This window comes from Delphinus delphis, chromosome 15 (assembly GCF_949987515.2).
Source record: "Delphinus delphis chromosome 15, mDelDel1.2, whole genome shotgun sequence".
Lineage (NCBI taxonomy): Eukaryota > Metazoa > Chordata > Mammalia > Artiodactyla > Delphinidae > Delphinus > Delphinus delphis.
The window spans coordinates 42,685,962-42,710,694 of NC_082697.1; the positions used below are offsets into that span (position 1 = coordinate 42,685,962).

The 24,733-nt window shown below is 43.6% G+C and overlaps 1 protein-coding gene and 1 pseudogene across 2 annotated transcripts in view; both read right to left on the minus strand.

The window, feature by feature from the left end:
* Window positions 1–24,733, minus strand: part of KIF16B (kinesin family member 16B) — a 280,899-nt gene that overhangs the window by 182,883 nt on the left and 73,283 nt on the right. The window lies entirely within an intron of this gene.
* LOC132438539 (phosphoethanolamine/phosphocholine phosphatase pseudogene) lies at window positions 11,515–21,735 on the minus strand (annotated as a pseudogene).

Here is a 24,733-nt window from a genome sequence, read left to right on the forward strand (position 1 = left end):
ATCAGAGTGCTTAGATTTGTTGAAATTATTCTGTCTCTTTTAAAATCAGCAGGTTGTCATTTATCCCTGCTATCTGGGCCTGGCTCTGCACAGCTCCTATTCCACTTCTAATTTGCTTTTTGGTTAATCTCCTGTGGGCTGGGAAACACAATAATCCTTCTTAATGTCTGCACTGAAGGGTCTCTCATTTGAATGTAAGTTTCTAATACATTTCAAACCCTTTCCTGCCTTTCTTTCATTTTTGACCTGTGCTCAAAGGCCCCACTCTGTTTCAGTGCTCAGCTACCTCCTGGGTAGCTGTCAGATTCATCTCTCACCTCTCCACTCACAAACGCCTAGTTTAAAATAATAGTAAGTATAAAAATGGAGAAAATAAGGAGTAGCGCTGGACCGGGGTGGGCGGGGGGAGGCAGTATCTATACAATGGACATTTCAAGTGGTTTTTGCTATCAATCCAGATAGAATGAGACAGAAGTGGCCAATACTTGCATACTTCATGGTCATATGCTATTAAGATAACTAGAAAATGCCACAAAGAAGTACAAATAAAAATTAAATGCAGGTTGGCTTCAAGTAGCAAAAATGGTCTAAGATTTCTCAACTCCAGGATTTGGAAGAAAACAGAGCACACCTTTAAGCTTTAATAAAAACATCATGAGTCCTACAGACAATCCAGCTATCATTTACATGCAAAAGCCATGAACACGCCAGGGATGGTACCTCTATTCATCCAAGAGATAAATCAAAATGGACAGGAAAGAGGTAACCAGAGGTCAAATGCACTGATGGGGAACAATAAAGATCAGAAAAAGCAATAAGTTTAATCTAAATATAGCCTAGATACAGAGAGAAAGATAGAAAGAAGTAGACCTTGAAAAGATAGCGTAATGATAAATCAATAAACTGAAATTAAAATCCCAACTCATGGAAATTTTAAAAACAAACATTCTCCTAAATATCTACTGCGACAATGAAGAAAATAAAACTGTAATTTTAAAAAAACTATACAAAAATATAAAATTACGTATCAGGGCTTCCCTGGTGGCGCAGTGGTTGAGAGTCCACCTGCCGATGCAGGGGACACGGGTTCGTGCCCCGGTCTGGGAAGATCCCACATGCCACGGAGCGGCTGGGCCCGTGAGCCATGGTCGCTGAGCCTGCGCATCCAGAGCCTGTGCTCCGCAACGGGAGAGGCCACAGCAGTGAGAGGCCCGCGTACCGCAAAAAAAAAAAAAATTATGTTATCAAAACGCAGAGGATGCTGCCAAAGTTATACTCAAAGGAAAATGTACAGCTTTATATGATTTCATATTTCTACAAGGGTGTAAAATAAACAAAAATGTTTAAATATCAAAGAAAGAGAATAAGGAAATAAGACATAAGCAGAAATTAATACTTTGAAAACAAAAGATAAACACAAGACTTGAAGGTACACACAGAAGAATAAAAGACAAACCTTTAATAAATCTAACAAGAGGAAAAATATAAATATACAAAATTAACAATGAGAAAGATACAGAATCAGCATCCTTTGGGTAGTTTTCCAACCTTTTTTCTTCTTTAACTCACTTAGAATAAAGAACCCAAAACTTAGGAAACCCATTGGTTCCTCTTTCCATGGAAAAAGAAATCAAAAAGTCGGAAAGAAACAAAATCATGTCACCTCTGCTTAAAATAAACAGCTCCATTTTATCCATCACTATACCTGAAAAGATTAAACACACATAACAAAGTATATTGATCACAAAAAATCCAATCTTTTTTATACATAAATAAAATCCCAAGGATATCAATGATTGAAAACCACCACCCAACTCAATCACCCAATTGAACGATGACTGACGACAGCGCTCTTCCTGAAAATTACAGATCTCAGTGGAATACTGACCAGTAATTCCCAATTTACCCTTATAAAGACCAAGTTTTAATGCCCTAATAAGTTACTCACTAGTAACTGTTAAGTATGAAAACAAAACCCCACAGAATTGTGTACCATGTGCTCAGAAGAATTACAGAGAAGACATGGATTTTTAGTAAGTTTCTGGCCTACTAGCACAAAGGGGGTATCTGAGAAGTACTGTCCAAAAGCATAAGTCTCAAACTGGAAGTTTTCTAAGAATGGAAACTTCCAGAAGATATTAAGCATGGATAGATCTAAGGGGATCCATCTCCAGGTCTCTGATTTCCACATGTGCGTTTTTCCAACATGGATCTGCCTGAGAAGGTGCCTGCAAGGCACCCCAGTTCCCCTCTTCTCTCCCACCTCCTTATCACAACTGCTCTTCTTTCATTTTACACCAGCAAGACATACCTGTTACCCATCCGGACTTCTCTACAGTGCACTCAGGGTGCCAAACAAAGAGAAATTTCCAATATTTGGTTTAAACCCAAGCCTCCGCCATCAAGCCATATCATAGGCCTTCTTGCCTTTCTCTTCTGGCACAGATTTCTGTTAAGGGCAAACGTGGTGACAGAGTCTGGGTACTGAGGCCCGTGTTGGGATGCTCTGTATTCAGATATATCAGAGTGTCTTGAAAACAAGGCAAACAGACGGATAGGACGTGTTGAAGACAGTCTCCCTATTTCAAGTTGGCAAAGGCACTGTCCCCAGTTCCCCCCTCTTAACTATCATCTTAGAATTGGGAGATGAAAATGATGGAGATGCCAGAGAAAAAGATATTAACATGAACTGAGGAATGAAGTTAGATGTTTTTAAACTAAACGCCTGTATTTTCTAACTGAAATGACAATAATTCTACAGCTCCATGGTTTTCACCACACACACACACACACACACACACACACACACACACACACACACACACACACTACAGAGACAAAAATACATTTAAAGCCTATAATATAAAAATGCATTCTCAGCCTTTCCAGAGTATATGGAATTTTAAAAGGTGCCTTTTAAAGTGAAAAAGCAACAGGCATGATTGACAGCTGTCTGGTAAGTTGGGGTAAAGCCATTTTGGTAAACTTTCCAGAAACTGAGAAAGTGGATGCTTCCAATGACTGGGTGACAAAACCTTTGTGGAAGTCAGGTGGGCTCCAATTCTTAACTATCAACAAAATGGAAGGAGGAGCAAGTCTCAGCTCGTCAGCACACAGAGTGTTAATGATCATTGGTTAAGAGATCAGCTCATCTCCTAAAACCATTCTGAAGAAATAAAGGACCCGGCTGAAGTAGCTCTCCTTTCACTCCCATCAACTCGTCTATGTGGAAATCAAGGGTAAATCTGTTCCCCGCCCCGTCAATGTCCCTGTGAACAGCCTGAGGGGAAAGTCCCATATATTTTGTTAAATGACACATCTCTAATAGCACTTTTAATGTTTAATAATCAGCTATCAAAATGTACGCTTCTGCTGCTTTGAAAAAGTATGTACCACAAGTAATTAATGATGGTACTCACTCTGGAAGAAATTTCCTTAATAATCACAGCCTCATGGTTATAGGAAATATTTTTAATTACATTTAAATTTATTTGCATGGTTTTATTATAAGGGATTATGATAAGACGATCAAAGAAAACACTTCCAAGCACAAAAATATACTAAACTAGGAAAAACTTCTGTAGGGTAAACTGGATATACAAGCTCAAGGAAAAAAGAAAACGATATAAAATTCCCAACAGTGAAAAAGAGAGACATTTAATTTATTTTTACATTGATGACGGTGGATACTGAATCCCTCTGGTTTTACATTTCACTGGATTCATTTGAAAGAGTGATTTTATTTTAAAACGTCAATATTTGATCTCCACCAAAAATTCTATCTTGTGCAGATGTTAAATATATAACAAAACGTAGATACCAAGTTACAAATGTTCAAGGAACGCAGAGTTGTGCGGAATTCCTTGAGCAGGTGTGCAAGTGCAGAGTGAGAGGGCCCCTGCCCTCTGGCTCCCAGCATGGCTGCAGCTTGGGACAGGCGTGCACTCCAGGCTCAAGTCACTCCTCTCTGGCACCCTGGTCCCTGCTGGTAAGTTCTTCAAATAAACTGGACTCTGAATTCCTTTGTTTACTCTTTCATACTGGTTTCCCAGCTGCCTACCGCAATGGCAAACAATAGTCATGCAAAAAGTGTTGATTTTCAAAATGAAATAAAATGACATTTGCCAAAGGTTTGAGAGCAATTCCTTGCTTTCTGAGAACCTTATCCAGCCAAACATTTAACAGACACAAGGGAGCAGATGGGTTGAACTTTGGACCATATGAAGAGAGGCCAGGAGGTGAGTTCCTAACCACCATGAATTCTAGGAGTGACCTTTGAGAAAACATCATGCAGGTTTCCATCCATTTAAAAATAAATGTGGAGGAAACCAGGACTCTTGCCCTGCTGCAAAAGCGGCCTCAAGAAAATGAATACATACCTGGAGAAGCATTTCCAGCTCCTAGAAGAAAGAAATGCTGAACACTGGGACAAGAAAGGATTTTAAGTAATTATTCACTCTAGTGTATTCTCTGCCTCGAGATAAAACCAGAACAAACTGATTCCATGCAGAGTTGGGAACTGCACTGGTATTTAACCGTAATGAATGGGAAGTCAAGAGGTTGTTTGACAGAAAGGATTCTTTGAGCTGCACAGCCTCTCCCACCGTGGGAGGTGGTCAGACAATCCCAGCCCATCACACAGCCCCTGCCCTCCACCTGTGAAGCCTTCCACACACCTCTGAAGTGCTGTGGGCGGCTATGTCAGTGGGCCCCTGCATTATTTATTTTAAATCATTTTCATATGTGTTAATTTAAAACAAACGTGGCCTCGTATCCATACATACACATTCCTATACAGAAGCACGCATGCGTATGCAGTCTCTATGTGAATTATTTTAACTAATTCAACAAAAAAAGATGAAGGGAAAAAATCACTACTAAGCCTTCCAATAAGAATCCAACACACACATTTTTTCTGTGCAGAACATTTATTTAACCCCATCACATATTAAGGTCTACATAGCCAGGGCTGAGCAAAATGGATCTCTCTTTTCTCTCACTTAAAAAAATTCTAAATTGGATTCTTAGTGACCAGACAGTGAACTCACTCCTCCCGTACTTCTCTCTTTTTCTCTTGAACTTAAGAAATGTGTAAGAAAGTCAGAATGATGGAAGCTCTGTGGCAGTGGAGACCGGATCTGTCTTGCTCCACACCCCCAGGGTCCAGCACCCTGCCCAGAGCACACTACAGGCAGCATGAGTGCTCGTTAAACACACGATAAAACAGTGACCCAAATACAAAGCAGGAGGTCTCACTACCACACATCTCAGGCATGCAGGGCTGGTAGGTAATACAGCAGTTTTAAGTGAATTTTGTTTGGCTTATTTGTACTGATATATAAATTATGCTTTCCAACTTTACTGAGATACTACTGACATCTAACATATGTAAGTTTAAGGTGTACAACGTGACGATCTGATACCCATACATATTGCAAAACGATTACCGCAATAAGGTTAGTTAACACCTCTATCCCCTCAGAGTCACCTTCTTGGACGTGTATGGTGACGACGTTCAAGATCTATTACTCTCTTAACAACCTGCAAGTATATGACACAGTACTAACTATAGTCACCATGCTGTACATTAGATCCCAGAACTGATTCGTCTTATAACTGGAAGTTTGCACCCTTTGACCAGCATCTCCCTATTTCCCTCACCCCCCAGCCCCTGGCAACCATCCTTCTACTCTCAATTTCTATGAGTTCAGCGTTTTTAGATTCCACATGTGAGATAACACAGTATTTGTCTTTCTCAGTGTCACTTACTTCACTTAGCATAATGCCCTCAAGGTCCATCGCCTTGTGCAAAAGACAGGATTTCCTTCCTTTTAATGGCTGAATAATATTCTATTATATAGATATCTATCTCACAGCTTCTTTATCCATTCATCCATAAATGGACACTTAGGTTATTTCCGTGTCTTGGCTATTGTAAATAATGCTGCAGTGAACATAGGGATGCAGATATCTCTTCCAGATAGTGATTTTATTTCCTTCAGATATATACCCAGAAATGGAATTGCTGGATCATATGGTAGTTCTATTTTTAATTTTTTGAGGAACCTCCATACTGTGTTCCATAGTGGATGCGCCAATTTACATTCCCATCAACAGTGCAAAAGGGTTCCCTTTTCTCCACATCCTTGCCAACGCTTGTTACCTCATCTGTTTCGTAAGAGTCATTCTGACAGGTGTGACATGATAGCTCATTGTGGTTTTGATTTGCATTTCCCTGATGATCAGTGATGCTGTGCATCTTTTCCTGTATCTGTTGGCCATCTGTAAGTCTTTTTTGGAAAAATGTCTATTCAGGTCCTCTGTCCATTTTTTAATCAGATTGTTTAACAGTATTAACCTATTATCAGATAGCTGGTTTGCAATTACTTTCTCGCATGCTGCAGGCCGCCTTTTCCTTCTGTTGTTCCCTTTGCCATGCAGAAGCTTCCTAGTTTAATGTAGTCCCACTTGTTTATTTTTGCTTTTATTGCTTGCACTTTTGATATCAGTGTCATTTCCAAAAGATCACTGCCAAGACCAAGGTCAAGAAGCTTTTTCCCTATGTTTTCCTATAATAATATTACAGTGTTGGGTCTTACGTTTAAGTCTTTTAATTTCAAGCTAATTTTTGTAAGTGGTAAAAGATGGCATCTAATTTCATTCTTTTATGTCCAGTTTTCTCAGCACCATTTTTCTTGAAGAGACTACTCTTTCCCCATTCAATATTCTTGGATCCCTCATCAAATATTAGTTGATCGAATATGCATGGGCTTATTTCTGAGCTCTTAATTCTGTTCCACTGGTCTATATGTCTGTTTATATGCCAGTACCATACTATTTTGATTACTATAGCTTTGTAACAAAAATATAAATTATTACAATAGGCAAAACATGACTAACACAGATGAGGGCTTGAATGAGAATCCCATTCTGGTATTAATTTCAAAGAAAAAAAGAGCTAACTTCTGGTTTCTAGTCCACTATGTAGGCAGTTTAAAAGTCACACTGTCCTAACAATAAGTAAAAGGCTGCGGGGAAAAAACCCTGAAAACCAACATCTCTTCTTAGATGTCAGAGAAGTGAGGTCACAGGGCAAACTGCTGCCCCCAAATTGGAGAGATAGTCAGATACAGGCAATCACAACTTACCGGAACAGAAACCCAAGAGAAGGTGCCAGGGTAGGAAAACCTAAATGGCAATCTGACAAATTGGTGGAGCTCAGAGTGGGCAGGTCTGATGCTTAAAAACTCCAGGGAGCCCCAGCCCTGGGGGGGAGGGGGGAGTCCCCAGACCTCTGTGAGATCTTCTCCAGGAGCTCCCCCAGATCCTCACAGAGAATATCAGAGAAAAATTCCCTGGTGCTTCCAGAAGAAGGTGGGGAATGTAGCCATTTTTACATATGCCAGAGCCCTTTGTTCTTCTTCTTTTTTTTTTTTTGATGATTAACTTTACTTTTTTTAACATCTTTATTGGAGTATAATTGCTTTACAATGGTGTGTTACTTTCTGCTGTATAACAAAGTGAATCAGCTATACGTATCCATATGTTCCCATATCTCCTCCCTCTTGCATCTCCCTCCCACCCTCCCTATCCCACCACTCTAGGTGGACACAAAGCACCGAGCTGATCTCCCTGTGCTATGCGGCTGCTTCCCACTAGCTATCTATTTTACATTTGGTAGTGTATATATGTCCATGCCACTCTCTCACTTCATCCCAGCTTACCCTTCCCCCTCCCCGCGCGTCCTCAAGTCCATTCTCTACATCTGCATCTTTATCTTAACAAGCCCTGCCCTCAGGAGAAACCATTTTACCAGAGCCTCACCTACCTGGGGGAAGAGAAATACCCAACTCCAGGCCCCTCCAGCCACCCTGTCCCACCTAAGGGGACACGGGGACGACTGAGGAGCATCGTGAAGTTCACAGTCCAGGGACACAGGCCCCCCGGAAGATAAGACCTAATCACAGAACTACAGAATGCTCCCCCTCCCCAAACCTCACCACTACATTACACAGGCCGATTTATTAAAGTTCCCCTCACAGCCCCTCATGCCCATCTTCCAACTAAAAATTACAAGGCATGCAAAAAAACAAAAGCAGTCTGAAAAGCTGAAAAAGCTTCAGAACCAGAGTCACACATGGCAGGGAAGCCAGAATTACCAAACTAAGACTCTTTAAAAACTATGATTAATAAGCTAAGGACTTTATTTGAAGCAACATGGATGGACCTAGAGATTATCATACCAAGTGAAGTAAGTCAGAAAGAGACAAATACCATATGATATCACTTACATGTGGAATCTAAAATATGACACAAATGAACTTATCTATGAAACAGAAACAGACTCACAGACATAGAGAACAGACTTGTGGTTGCCAAAGGGGAGGGAGGGGACGGGGGAGGGATGGATTGGGAGGTTGGGATTAGCAGAGGCAAACTAGTATACATAGGATGGATAAAGAACAAGGTCCTACTATATAGCACAAGGAACCATATTCAACATCCTATAATAAACCATAATGGAAAAGAATATGAAAAAGAAAGTATATATCTATAACTGAATCACTTTGCTGTAGAGCAGAAATTAACATTGTAAATCAACTATACTTCAATAAAATAAATTAAAAAAAATAAGCTAAGGGCTTCAACAGAGAAAGTAGACAGCGTGCAGGAATGTTTCACAAAATTAACCCAAAATGGACGACAGATCTAAAAGTAAAACACAGAACTATAAAACTCCTAGAAGACAAAATGGGATAAACCCTAGATGACTTCTGGCATGGTGATAACTTTTTAGATACAACACCAAAAGCAAAATCAATGAAAGAAATCATCACCAAGCTGGGCTTCATTAAAATGAAAAACTTCTGTTCTAGGAAAGACAATGTCAAGAGAATTAGAGGATCAGCCATCACTGCGAAAAACTATCTGCACTCTTGGTGTCATATGTTCTATGGCCTTTGACGTGTGTCCCATCGTAGAATAGCTTCACTGTCCTAAAAACCTTCTGTGTTCCTGCATGTTCATCCTTCCTTCCCCCCAACTTAACCTCTGACAACCACTGATCTTTTCACTGTCTCCATAGTTTTACCTTTTCCAGAGGCCATATAGTTGGAATCTTGTAGTATGTAGTCTTCAGAGTGGCTTCTTTCGCTTAGTAATATGGATACGGTTCCTAAAATATTCCCTATCTGGTTCTTTACAGGAAATTCGCCAACCTCTCTTGTAGACACTGTGCAAAGCAGTTGTGCAGATCACCTCTATACATGTTTTACTCCAGTGAGGTAAAAATGATGATTATCCCCACTTTAAGGAGGAAGCTGAGGCTTATCAAGATTGAGGAATTGGCCAAAGTCCCAAGTGGCCAAGCCAGGGTTCAACCCCAAACTCACTGGCTCAGAGCAGATGCTCTAAACCACCGAGCTCTACTGACTGGGAGCTGGGAGGATAACGTAATCCTAATGTTACATAAGCACTGGTACAAAGGTAAAGGGCAAAGCCAATCTCTGGAACGGAGGGACTCCCGCACACGCTAGGGAAACATTTCCTGAATCCCATCATATGACGGGTACCGCAGTATCACCAACATTCCCAAGATAACGTCACACCATTTGCTCTTGACACTCTGGATGAAGCCAGAATCCCCCAGCCGACTGGCCACTCGGCCGCTGCTGACCTATTCTATGTGCCATCACCGCCCTGATCCCCTCTCTAAGGACTGGCTAAGTCAGCATCTTGGCACCTCGCTCCCTGAGCTAAACAGACTTTGGAGCGCCAACCTTAGAACCTAACCGCAACCGAATAGCAATACTCGATGGACAGAGACGAGTCCAGGTTCTGAGAAACTACACATCGCTCATTTTTCAGAAGGCAACTATCTTCTAAGACAACAGGGTTTTAGCAGAAAACTTTTCACCATTTTAAGAGCAAAAGGCAACCTAAAAAGAATAAAAAAGCGCTTTTGTTCTAAGGAATCCATTAAGGCTACAGGTTTTTGTAAATTCTGGACACAAAACTGAAAAAGGACACCTGGCTTAGAGCCAAACAGCCATCCTCAGAACACAGTGAGTGTGAAGTGAGCAGTCCCCCCTTAGAGCCACAGACACAAGGCTCTCCCAAACTGCTATAAACAAGCCTGTTGAATTTTGTTTAATCCAGTATTGCCCACACTTATTTGAACGAGGGTTTTTCTCTCTCTCAAGGAACCGCATCAACACTGGAGAGCAGTCTATCAACAAACAGCTCCTGAGCGTCTGCTTTGTGTCAAGAACTCAACTAAGGACTAGAACCAGAAGCCAGGGAGGACACTTGTTAAATACATAACTGCAAATAATTAACCCAACATCAGTGTCCTGTAAGGGACATACACGGGGACCAGGGAAAACGCATCAAGAAGTACTGATCGGGTAGAAGGCGCACTGGATAAACAGATTATTATCTTCTGACCTAAACTCGGACACTGACTCCCTGTGTTCAGGTGCCAGACGCTCCCAACCACGGTACAGAAAGGTTGGAGAAGCCTGGCTCTAAGGCCCCATCCGTTTTGAATATTCTATGCCATTAATTCAATGTGAAATGAGAGAAATGAATAAGAGATTTCAATATACTACTTAGACACTTCAAAAGACACAGTGATGGTTCAGATAATGAAACTAAACCGGAAAAATGTCTTCAGAATATATGTTCAGAATTGAAATGAGCTCTGAGTATTTTTCCTGAAGCAATAAAGAAGCTGTGAGAGCTTTAAAGGGGGAAATTCAGTCCACCCTGATCTGACACGTGCTCTTTCTCCAGCCTTGGCACCCCCATACCCCCAATCCCCTTGCTCCAAGCCTACTCAGGTTCCCCGAAAGCCCCGATTCCCCAGGGTAATGGCTTCCTCTGAGCTCCGGCCACCAGAAAGCCTTTATCACCCCAACCCAGGACTCCCAACGGCAACTCAGTTCTACGCTGGCTACAAGGTCAACTCCTCTCTGAACCCTTTCTGGCATCCTCACTACCATCTTCCAGAAGGCTTGACCTGTTGACCAAGCCCTCCTTCGTGTCTCCACCAATCCTAAGACTGATTTCTGGCCGGCCTGGTCACTTATTAGCTGTGTGATGAGCTCCTTATCGACTCCAGTCCCCATTTGCTGTCATAGGACAACAAGCATTCACATGGCAGAATTGTTACAAGATTCCAATGAATTGCTACCTCGTTCCCCGAGCTAAACAGACTTTGGAGGGCCAACCTTAGAACCTAACCACAACCCAATATCAATACTCAATGGACAGAGATGAATCCAGGTTCTGAGAAACTACACATCACTCATTTTTCAGAATGCAACTATCTTCTAAGACAACAGGGTTTTAGCAGGAAACTTTTCACCATTTTAATAGCAAAAGACCAAAAAGCAACCTAAAAAGAATAAAAAAGCGCTTTTGTTCTAAGGAATCCATTTAGGCTACAGGTTTTCACAAATTCTGGACACAAAACTGAAAAAGGACATTTGACTTAGAGCCAAACAGCCATCCTCAGAACACAGTGCTTCCAACAGTGGCCGGCACGTAGCAAGCGCCTTCAGTCAAAACCACCTTCTGTTTCCCCTTTCTTCCTCCTGAACCAAATCCCACTTTCGTTAGGGACAGCAGGGGTACCAGCTGAGGAAACCACTCCCAGCCTTCCTTGCAGCCAGAAGGGGCCGTGCAGCACAGCTCCTCGATGAGGTATAAGCGAAAGCTGTTGAGCAGGGCTGGAACAGGGATAAAGTCTGTAACATATGCCCCACTGCCCTTCCCAGGCCTCCTGACTAAATCTCACATGCGGTTACGTGGTTGCAGAAACTGTCGTGAAACCATTGAGAGAAAGACCAAGGGAATTACACAGACCTCAGCTCTGGGCGAACCACTGAACCCTTGCCACCAGCAGCCCAGCTGTGTAGTTCTCATCCAACGAGGGGAGAAAGGACAACCCTTAACTGGCTTAAGGCACCTTTTCTCTGCACTCCGGGTGCTGTTACCTGCAGCCACATGCATCCCTGATACAGTTAACTCTTATTAACCGAGAACCTACAACAATTGATTTCATTATTTGTTTCAAGTTTGGTTTCCCCACCAGATGGAAAGGGTCTGATTCATGTTCACACAATCTCTCTCACCAAGCAGGTGCTCACAAATGTCCAAGGAATGGACAAAGTGACAACAAGGCCATCACAGTCTGTCCCTAGTTCTTTTCTAAGAGAAAAAAAGATTTTTCTTCTTCCCTCCCTAGCTAAACTGGATATACTTCAGATTATTTAGCATTTATAAAAGTGCCCACAGAGTGCCTGAAACTGAAGTTCTTTATTTAACAAGACCTAAGAACGTTATTTGCCAAGCACTGCTTTCGATGCTTTCACAAAAACCTCATTTAATCCTCATAACAACCCGATGAGACAGGTACTGTTATCTCCCTTTCACAGACGAGGAAGCTGAAGCACTGCAAGGCTGAGGAAGTTGCCCAAGGTCACACAGCCAGCAGCTGGCCGGGCTGGCACTGGATCCCACGCAGTCGGGTTCCAGAGTTCAAGTCCTTAACTGTTATTCTCTGCTGTCTCTCAGCCACTAAGGATGGCAATGCCTCCTTCTCCCTGTTTCCACAAAAATAAGGAATGAGCTGGGAGAAAATTCATTCTGATTATCTATCAAGGTTCTTGGGTCCACAAACCAGCAGAAACCAAGGAAGAGAAAGCTGTGTCCACTATACCAAGGGTCAAGGTTACTTTCCTAGAGTAAATATGATCAAATGTACAACTGATGATAAAAAGAGAAGCAAGGAGTTGTAGATTTTCATTTTCTTAAGAATTTCTAGAGCTGAAAATCAGGAAAACTCGAGGTAAAAGAAGAAAAGTCTTTTAAGGGGCAAATATAAGCAAACAAATAAATAAATACAAATAAGTGACAACACTTTCTAATGCAAGCTAATCAAAATGACCACCTAACACCCAGATTAAGAAAAATTTTTTACCTGTAAGATATTACCCAGGTATTTGAGGCAACTTTGGAAAAAAGTATTTTAAAAACTGAGAAAAGAGGACTTCCCTGGTGGCTCCGTGGTTAGGAATCCGCCTGCCAATGCAGGCGACACGGGTTCGAGCCCTGATCCGGGAAGATCCCACATGCCGCGGAGCAACTAAGCCCGTGAGCCACAACTACTGAGCCTGCGCTCTAGAGCCCACGTGCCACAACTACTGAGCCCACGTGCCACAACTACTGAAGCCCGCACGCCTAGAGCCCATGCTTTGCAGCAAGAGAAGCCACCATAATGAGAAGCCCACGCACCGCAACGAAGAGTAGCCCCAGCTCACCGCAACTAGAGAAAGCCCCTGCACAGCAACGAAGACCTAATGCAGCCAAAAATAAAATAATAAAATCAATTAATTAATTTTTTTTTTAATGAGAAAAGAACCTCCAAAAACGTGAGGGGACATATTTACATCTTTCAGCATCAATTCTCAAGGTGGCTGCAAGAAGACGTTTCTTCTACTGAATTCTTCACCATTTACCTCTCACAGATTCAGCATCCAGAAATCAGTACCCAGGCCCCAGTACACTTAGCAATACCTGCCAAGTCCTTTCAGACAAATTCACTACCAAGGACCCTGGAACTAAAAGACGGGAGGAGGACTGGTTGTTCCATCTCCAGTGACATCTAGTGCTGAGAAACTGAAATGCACCCTGGAGCACAATATTCCTTCCAATTATCATATTAACCGCATACTATAAAATCAGAATATGCATAACTCAAAAACATACGGTTTTTTCCACAACTGGAATTGCCAGTTGTCAATTGTCTTGTAACTCCAAATTTAAAACATCTCATAAGGTTAACCCATTGAGAAGATAACAATTGTTTGAGGGGAAGAAATCACTCTGTTCTCCAATTTTTTGTTTTAAATGCAAATGTAGCTTTATTCACCAATATTAGACTAGTATGTCAGGAGATTCTGCAGACACTAAAAGACTCCTTTTAAATTTAACCAGAAAGAACTCTGGCTTAATATAACAATAAATACAAGCCATTTATTCAAAACCAACTTCAAAAATCTCTGAAGGAAAATAATTTAAATACAGATGAAACCCATTATAGGATGGCTTGCTGATTTAAATATGCCATGGGCTAAATCTTGTCTCCAGATTTTACATATTAAAATTATATTCTAAAAGATGCGGGCCAGCCACATTCTCTTTATCAAAGTAAAGCACCATTCTGGAATTAAGATCTAGGCATTTGGAAACCATTTTATAAGATAAGTGATATAATTAAAGAGCACTGGATTAGGAGGAAAAAACAGGATCTAGCCCTGGTTCTACCTCTAGAACTTGAAGACCAACTCAATTTCTCTTGGCTTCAATTTCATTTAAGAAAAAAAGTTTTTCTTCTGTAGGATGAGGGAAGAGTTTCACTTAAATTCCTTCCTGAGCTCCTTGTTCTAACATTCTGTGTTCTGAGAACAAGATGATCTTTAAGATCTCTTTGAGTGTTTATTTTAAAATTAAACCACACACAATGACACAGCACTTTGAGGAACTCAGTACTAAGACTCAACAAAGGAGATGTGTCATTGAAATCAGTGTGGAGTATACAAAGATCTCTTTAGGATGTTTAGATGATGACCCCTGAACTTGATCAAAGACATTAAACCACATTCACTAGGACCTTGTACTTTCTAAACCATAAGGATTGCCTGAAGCCTTTTAATTAAGATTTTTCAGAAATCACGCAATTTAAGTGGGCTTTTGTCACTAAACCCGGATATTCACAAACATTCTGATCAAGTAAAGTTTTGCTACCAGAATAAGTTTAGGTTTTTTGGTTTTGTTTTTTTTTAATTTTCTGCCCCTTCACCTCCTTTATAGCTCTGAAACACCAAGAGGCAGGAGGGCCTTGGATTTCCACTGGCTCTGCTTTAAAACATCATGGCTTTCTGTTGCATACGGGAGGAGGGGGACTCGGAGGGCCCAGTCGGTGGGGAAACTTTGGTTAAGTCCCTGGTTCTTGCTGCATAGACGAGGCTGGGGTGCGAGGAGACATCTTCGGGCTCTGTGAGGTCCCTGGCTGGCCAGACGCGAGCCCCGGACAGTGCGCTACCTCACTCCACCCCCAGGAGGTGTCTGTTCCCTCTGGCTTTTTTTCCTGTGGGGATGCTGACAGGGTGGGGCGGGGTGGGGGAAGGGAGGCAAGGAGCGCAGTGTAGGGTCACAGCAGGTAAAGCAAGATCTAGGCCTGGGACCGTGGGCAGAGAGCGCCGCTTCCCTCCGCAGGGAGTCTGGTGTGGGGGAAGGGGGGGTGGAGATTTCGGGACCGGGTCCCCTTGACAGAAGACTGGGGGAGGGAGGCCATGCAGCCCTAGGCAACAGTTAACCCAACGCAGCGGGAGATGTTCCTTCTCTACCCTGCCGGGGAACCCCTTCCTCCCAGCTGCGAGGACAAGGTTTTTGGAAACACTGCCACCTGCTCAGGTATGCGCACCACCTGGGTGTGGCCAGACTCCGGAACCAGCTTGCAGTGGAACAGGGGAAGGCAGCCGCCGAGCTGGGTTAACTGCATAGATGGGGACAGCTCCGAACTCCCTCCTCCTGTCCCCCCAAGTGGACGAACCTAGGATTCCAGAAATCCCCGGAGGGTCATACCAAAGCGAAAGGGGGTAATAAAGCTAGGTTTGTCTTTCCCGACCCCCACCCCCCTTTACCCCCTCCCCACCAGGGTGCCCCCTTCAGGCCATGTCCTCGGCGCGTCTTCAGCACCTGTTGCAGAAGGAGGCGCACTTCGGTGGTGGTTTCCCAGAGCACCACCCTGGCGCGGAAGGAGCTGGCCTCGGCCTTCTGCGCCTCCTGGATAAGGTGGGGCATGGGGTAGCCATGGCGCGGGAAGGCCACGTGGCCTCCTGCCAACAGCCCCATGGGGCAGAAGTCATTGGCACCATCGCCCACGTAGAAAAGGCACTCAAAGTGCATGCCGTCGTGGGCCGGCTCGCACAGGTAGTCGCTGAGCACCCTGTGCTTGCACATGTTGGCGGGGCAGCGAGCGCAGCTGTGCGCGTGGAGCAGCCCCCGAGCATCGGGCCCCGACGGGCTGCTGAAGATGCGGCAGAACAGGCCGTGGTGGCCGGCGGCACGCAGCGCCCTCTCCACGCCAAAAGTGCTGGCGTCTGAGATGAGAATAACCTCAAAGCGGGCACCCTGCCTGGCCACAAACTACAGCAGCTCGCCCATGCCGGGCGACAAGGGGATGGCCTCGTAGATGGCACGCAGGTCCCGCGGCCGCACGCCCTGCTCGCCAAGGTACTGGCAGACGCGCTGCATGTACTAGTTGTAGAAGCCCTCGCGGTAGGCGGCACGCAGGCTCTCAGGCAGCCGCTGGCCGGGCTCAGCGCGCACGATGGAGTCGTCGCTGTTTTCGTCCATGATAGTCTCGTCAAAGTCGAAGATCAGGAGGGCGTGCCCTGCGCAGCTAGACAGGCATCGGAGGCCAGCAACTGGAAAACACCCGCTCATTGTCAGTACATCACCCTGGGCACCACCTGTAGGGACTGTTGGCCTCCAGCCATCGTCCAGAGCTCCTCTGCTAGCTTTGTCCTCAGTGATCAAATCCTTCTGTGGTCACCAAAGAGAGTCCCTCAGAGGAAAGGGGGACAGGACCTCTGAGCTTCTCCTGCAGGGTGGGGAGCGGCAGCCGCCGAGGTCCATCCCCGCTGAGTCTGGAGTGTAAAGAGTGTGCAGAGGGGCTAGCTGAGGTATTTGGGCGCAGGATGGAGCAAGGGGTGCTTACAGAAATCGGAGGGGACGCCGTGTCTTATCCGCCCCCCGATTTCTGGGCTCCAGCTCTCACGAGTCCCTCCAGTCCCGAGGGGCCCTGAATGATGTGCATCTGGGCCGTTCCCTCCACTTCCCCGTCCCCCAGTCGAGGTCTTTGTTTAGTTTACAGGGAATGTTTCTCGAAAAGGCTTTCTAAGATGAGGAAGGAGATCTAAGAAATTTAAAATCTGCCTGGAGTTTCCTACTACAATTATGGTTATTACTCTCTAACTTTGCAGAAAGGATGCTGACCTAGCTAAAAGTAACAGCTCTGTCATAGAAGAGCTGAAAAGAGACCTCAGGGGTGAGGAGACCAGGAGAAGGAGTAGTCAAACTCCACCAAGACAGGAAATGAGAGGAGTTGAACCCTAAAGACCCACCAGGTTTGGGTCTATTTCTGATCACTGCACTGGTATCCCCCAAGTATCTCAGGAGGGACCCCCCCCCCCCAGAGCATTTGTGATGAGCTGGTGTCTGAGTGAGTGACAGCTCTCCAGGATGAGTGCAACGGCTCTCTAGGACAAGTGAGTGACGGCTCTCCAGGAAGAGATAGTGACGGCTCTCCAGGATGAGTGAGTGACAGGTCTCCAGGAAGAGAGAGTGACGGCTCTCCAGGAGGAGTGAGTGACAGCTCTCCAGGAAGAGAGAGTGACGGCTCTCCAGGAGGAGTGAGTGACCGCTCTCCAGGATAGGGTTGTGGGGAGGAAGTCTACGCACAGACAATGTGAGGGGAGCTGGAGAAGGCTGGAGCAGCGCCCGGTGACAGAGGAGAGGAAACACGGAACAACTCACTTGATGACAAGGTCCGAGGAGAAGTCATTTGGGAAAGAGGCTAATTAAAAATAATGGTAATAAGGTTTGTTTTTTATACCATCAGGAAATTCAAAACAGGACCACCATGTGACACCACTGCACACCCAACAAAAATGGCAAAAAAAAAAGGACAGAAAACAGCAAATGTTGGGGAGGAGATGGAACCCTCACACGTGGCAGGTGGGAGTGCGAATGGTATAACCACTTTGGAAAACTATTTTCAGTACCTACTAAAGAAGAGCGGACACCCGCTCTATTGACCCAGTAATTCTTCTAGGCATACACCCATCAGAAACATGTACATTCGCTCACAGTACATACAGGAAGGTTCACAGCAGCACTATTTCTAACAGCCCAAACCAGGAAACAACCCAAATTCAAAGAGTAGAATGAATAAACTGTGATACAGCCACATTATATAATACTATGCAACAATGAAAATAAACACAACTTTGCAAAAAACATAGACGGATCTCACAAACACAATGCAGAACAAATGAAGCCAGTCACCTAAAAAATACGTTCTGTATGGTTCCATATGTATAAAGTTTGAAAGCAGGATAAACCAAGCTATGCTTTTAGAGTTAAGCCAGACATCTTCCTTGGAGGGAGGAATGACTAGAAGGGGGCACAGCAGGGACACCCAGGGGCTGATCACGTTCTGTTTCTTCCCCCAGACATGGGGCATATGGGTACATTCAGTTTATGAAAATCCATCCAGCAGGACAAATGATTTGTGTAACATGCCATACGTACATGATACATAAATGCCCGGACTGAGAACAGCGCTCAGGGCACGTTCACAAAGGAAGAGTGGTCCAGAACAAAAGAAGTCCCATAGCAAGGGACCAAAAGGAAGCCATCTGGGACCCAAGCCCAAGATAGGGGACCCACAGGGATAACTCCATGCAGCCTCCTGAGAAAGAACCCACAACCTTCTCAAACAGAAGGAAATCTGAGAGCTCACCTCACCAGCCCACCTGGTCATGACTGAAAAAAATGAGACACAGAGAGAGAGAGAGAGAGAGAATAATTCGGTCAAAGTCACACAACTAGTTAGGGATAAATCCAAGTGTAAAAGCCGGGTCACCTCAGTTAAGACAACTTAACTAATTATAAAATAGTCAAGATATTTCAAAAGAATGAATTGTGCAACCACTCAGAATGGGTAAAAACTCAAGAAAGGACACAGCTTTTATCCATTTCATTCAAATGAGATAAGCAGTGAAAGGTGACAGGTGCACAGGACATCCACACACAGGAGAAGGGGAACCTCAAAAAAAGGGGAGGAAAAGGCAATCTTGGAGAAACTGGGAACATGGCACACTGACTGTGGATGAAATACAGCAAAACCAGACTGCACCTCCTTTCCTCGTATGTAGCACTCAAAAAAATAACACTTTGCACATCTGGACCACTTTTCCTCGCCAGAGAGCACATTTCAGATCTCTGTTTTATAAACAACCATCATTGTAGTAGAGGGCAATAGAACAACTGTATAAAAGCCAGTCTCATATGAAGTAAAATATTACCTACAAAGGTAGACAGGAACACACAGCTGGTTGGATACAGTTCAAAAAAAAAAAAAAAAAACCTGAAATATGCTCAGAGAAATCATTAATATAAGAACAAAGCTAATAACACATCAGGAAAAAAAAATTATACCCAGGGAAATAACCACGACTCTGGGCTTAAGAAAAAGGCTAGAAACGAGCCAAGGCAGAAGAAATGACTACGCACAACCTTGGTGGAAATAAAACACATCAGAGTCCTGATTAAAGAAAGAGCGTTACAAGATGCAGAAGGAAACCTGAGCTTTTGCTTTAGGGAAAGCAAATCGTGCCTTGACATTTATAGAGATAACAGAGCAGATGGTGCTTAAACAGTGGCCACCAGCCATGCTGGTTTTTAAAACACTGATGAACAACCAAATTCACGGCAAATTCAGGCTCACTTTTTCAGACAACTTTTTTTCATCAATCTTTAAACACGAAAAAGCCAAAAAGACAACGGTCAGAGAAAGACAAAAAAAAAAAAAAAAAACCAATGAATTAGAACATGAAAAAAAAAAGTGAGGTCAGTTTGGAACAATTAAGAACTAGACAGCATAGTGGGGACACAAGCAAACTTTGAGACAGGGTTCAAATGCTGACCTCACCTATTCCTTCCTTAACTGAGTGCCCTCTGGGCCTCAGTTTCCTTGTCTATAAAGTGAAAAAATATATATTCCCCTTGCATAAGGCTGCTGAGCAGAATGCGTGTGTGTTGCTACCAAACACTTGCGATCTGGCTAACAACTCATTCGTTTAAATTTTAAACTGCACTCAGTTAAGTGACTGGAAAACTTTTACACATGTTTGGAACATACATTGCAGTGAGAATCTACTTTTCAACTGTAAATTTAATAAAATCAAAATACAGATCAATTGTATCCAATGCAAATTTAGCAGTGAATTGAGAGGCACTGTAAATGTAAACTTCACGCCACGTCGAAGATTTTAAAAAATTATGTTCCTCACTAATAATTTTTTTTTTTTTTTGCTGTATGCGGGCCTCTCACTGTTGTGGCCTCTCCCGTTGCAGAGCACAGTCTGCAGACGCGCAGGCTTAGCGACCATGGCTCACGGGCCCAGCCGCCCCGCGGCATGTGGGATCTTCCCGGACCGGGGCACGAACCCGTGTCCCCTGCATCGGCAGGCGGACTCTCAACCACTGCGCCACCAGGGAAGCCCTCACTAATAATTTTTATATTGATTATCTGTCAAAATCGTAAATTTTTCATATAATGTGTTAAATAAAATGTACTGTTAAAATTAATTTCAACTGTTTCTTTTTAAACGTGGCTATTAGAAAATCTGAATTCCCGTATGTGGCTTGCACTACATTTCTATTAAACAGTGCTGGCTTAGAACAACGCCTGGCACACAGGAAGAGTGCAGTAAATATTACCCACTATTATCCCTATCAATATTATCAATATTAATTATTAAATGCAAGGCAGTTTGAGGGGGTCCAAAAACAATTTAAACATGTCTCTACCTCAGAGTCTGGCAAAGGAAAACCAGACATACTACAATAGATTTACAGAAAACAAATCATTAAATACCTAGCTGTGAGAAAAGAGGACTTGCAGGGAAAAAAACCCACAAAGAATGTATTCAGCTCACTGAAGACCTTCAAAATTGTCGTTCTAAAAATCTACAGAAATCAGAATTTGTGTTACCTACCCAGTTAGACTAGATCCAGATGACAACAGAGAAAACAAACATTACATGAGGTACCCACACAGACTAAAGGCAAACATCTGCTGTTTGTGGACTGGGGGCAGGAGGGGGGTGGGCGGGGAGAAAGGTGCTCCTGCTGAGTCCAGACCTGATCCACTGGGGCAGGGGGCCCAGTGAATGCACACACCCAACAAAACACGTTCCAGTATGTTCCTAGAAGCGCTATTCATAATAACCAAAAGATTGGAGATACGAACCCAAATGGAGCTAACCAGCAGGAGAATGGATAAAAAGAACGTGGTACAGTCACATAATAAAGAAGAAACTACTACTAAACACGGCAAGAATGAATCTTAAAGACAACAGGCTGCACAGAAGAAGCCAGAAACGAACACAGGACATACTGCAGGAACTAAGGAAGGCAAAACTCATCTACATAACAGTTGTCAGAACATCTCTGGGAGAGGAGGACAGGAAGTAACTGACTAGGGAGGGACAAGAGGGAACCTCTGGGGAGTAGGAAATAGTCCGTATCTCAACCTGGGTGTGGGTTACAGGGGTGCACACACAGATGACAACTCATGAGCTGGACACTTCAGACGTGTGCTCTTTTACAAGTTCACCAAGTTGCACACTTCAAATGTGCACACTTTGTGTATGCTGAGCCTCAATTTAAAAAAATAAACGCAAATAGCTTTTTAAAAGGTCCTGTGAACAAACCACCCTATTTAACAATAATCTATTCAGCTGAAATTTCTGTTCAAATAGCATCCCCCAACGTCTCCATATGCCTGCATGAGTGTGCAATTCGGGGACTACAAAACCCTGCAAGAACTTACACGTGCCGTTTTTTCCTGGGAGCCCTCACCCATGCGATACACATGTCGAGATGTGCTTCAGGGGATAATCTTCCACACGCCTAGGCCTGTGGGTCGCAACTCCTGTGAGGCTCAGGGCACTTGTTTAAAAATAGAGATTTGCGGGGCTTCCCTGGTGGCGCAGTGGTTGAAAGTCCGCCTGCCGATGCAGGGGACACGGGTTCGTGCCCCGGTCCGGGAAGATCCCACATGCCGCGGGGCGGCTGGGCCCGTGAGCCATGGCCGCTGAGCCTGCACGTCCGGAGCCTGTGCTCTGCAACGGGAGAGGCCACAGCAGTGACAGGCCCGCATACCGCAAAAAAAGAAAAGAAAAAAAAAATAGAGATTTGGGGGTACCATCCCCAACATCTCTCCTTCCACGACACTGCAGAGCCCAGAAGATGGTCTTTTAAAAAGGCCCGCAAGGTATTCTGAGTGGAAACCACTTCCGTATGGAAAATCAGCTTGCATGACGTGCAGAATAACTGGTATTTAGGTTGCTTTGGATGAGAAACTGGACTTAGCAACTGAAAGATCATAGCAAGTTCTGTTGCTTCATTTCAGTCCCCCAATCTGCTGGAAATGCCAGTGTAATTTTTACTTTAATAGCAAGGACAAGAAAGGCTTAAATATAATTCATTAATATAGAGTAGACTGGATCTAGAAGAAAATGAGCATCTTTGGTGATATCTGTGTTGTTAGATTCTTTCAAGGAGAAATCACAGCTGTTTGGAAACCACTCCTCTTACACACAGCTGACTTGCTCAGGAAGGCTGTTTTTATCTGGTAAAGCTGGCGCTACAAAGTATTATATAAAGACAGTTATAATATATATATATATTATATATATAAAGACAGTAGAAATCTATAACCATCCCCCCCCTTGCAAGTATCAGAATATCCTGATAATAAATATTCACATGCAACCTAGCTCCATATTTGCTTTTCAGTTGCTGCCCATTGCTAATGGTCCTGTCTTACAGATACATACTTCTTAAAACCACCACTTTTGCTAAGAGACTTGGAGTTCTACTGCCTGGAGTTAAGAGAAACGATGGTCATCCTTCAATGACGCAAAGGCAAAATCAACCCGGATGCTAAGGAACAGTGATCTCCTAAAACCTGCTGTTGTGCTACAAATGGAGGGCAGTGCCAACTCGCCACTCATAGCCACTGTTGCTAGGCAGACTGGGCTGGGAAGCATCAAGCTAAAGGGGTCAACGGGAAATTAAGCCAAATTCAAAACCACATACGAAAAGCTGAAGAAGAGAACAGACGCTCATTCAGAGCTCATTTTAAATCACATAATCAACCTGAAAAAGGGAAGAGAAATGTGTTTAAATATGTGGAATTCATTGTGTGCCATCCTTCAATTCTAACACCAGAGAAGAGCGATTTCTCCTGTTTGGAATGTTCCCACCATGGTACAGATACTCAGGGGCCCTTTCACATAGTCTTCCACCTGAATACAGGACTTCGGAGTCATAAAGGAAGTGTTTGAAAATATTTTCTCTTAAGAAATAAAAGAACACTTCAACTAAGTTGCATCTTCTGTTTGCCTTTAATATATTCCACATTACAGTAAGTGACCAGGTTCTACGTCCAGCAGAAAACGCAGATGGTGTCACCAAGATTCGCCTGCCCCCAGCCCACCCCACGGTGCACAGCAGCTGCAGTGAATGGGCCTGACCTCAGTCCAGCTCAAAGGTGGTTGTCTCAAGCAATCAGCATAATCGATTCTCTTCTCAAAGTGATTACTGGAGATAACCCAGGCCTAAGCCAGTCAGCACCAGGCTGGTGCAGGGATTGGTTCACAAATGCATCAACCAATCAGTGCAAAGCTCAGAACTTTGCTGGAGACTCTGAAACCCAGACTCTGAATTTAGATGGTGTGATGGGTAAATATAAAGCTATAATTGCTGCTCTCACTTGGCCATTCTGAGAGCCTGAAGATGAAGTCATTACACCAAAAAGGCAAAACGAAGAACAGTCCCGGAGAACCAGAGCCAGTGCCCTGGTCAAACCGTGCCTAATTTCTACCCTACCGCCTGACCACTCCTCTTCTACCATTTAAGCCAGTTTGGAACTGGGTTTTCTGTTATTCAAAATTAACAAACATAAAATACCACATGATAAAATGTCTTATGAGTAATGCCCTGTTGTAGCTGCATAAAACTATACTTTTAAAAGTTTGCATATACACAAGTTCTGGCTTTTCTGACCAATTGAGAAGACATATATTACTGTCAAGCCAGTTTCACATGTAAGAGGATGGATTTGGAGAAAATGAAACAAGTAAGAAAAATGGTCAATTGTATGTTAAATCTAAAAACACCTGAGCTCACAGATACAGAGAACAGATTGGTGGTTTGGTGGTTGCCAGAGGGGACAGTGTATGAAATGAAAGGGGTGAATGTGGTCAAAAGGTACAGACTTCCAGTCACAAAATAACGTCCTGAGGGTGCACTGTACAGTATGGTGACCACAGTTAATAACGCTTATTGCATTATTTGAACGTTGCTACGACAGTAGATCTTAAAAAAGTTCTCATCACAAGAAAAAAAATGTAATTATGCTAAAGAATGTTAACCAGACTTATTGTGGTGATCACGTCACAAAATATACAAATAGTGAACCGTTATGCTGTACACCTGAAACTAATATAATGTTAGGTGTCACTAATATCTCAATAAGAAAGAAAAAGGAAAAACGGGCTAACATTACTATAATGCTTACAACACTGACTACGGACACTGTTCTCACCTTATAGGACAGGTACCATTACCATCTGCATCTTACAGTGAGGTTCTGAGACACAGAAAGGGACCGAATATGCAGACATACTGTGCATGTTGTGTCTGTCAGAATACACACAGACACAAGTCATCAGACCAGGCGGGCAAAGGACGAGCGCCTCGCTCCCAGTTCTCTCTACCTCCACCCACTCCTCTCCGAACTCACGACTCTCAGGACTGCTCCAAGGTGAGTTAAGTATGTTCCCGGGGGACATGAACAATAAACTGA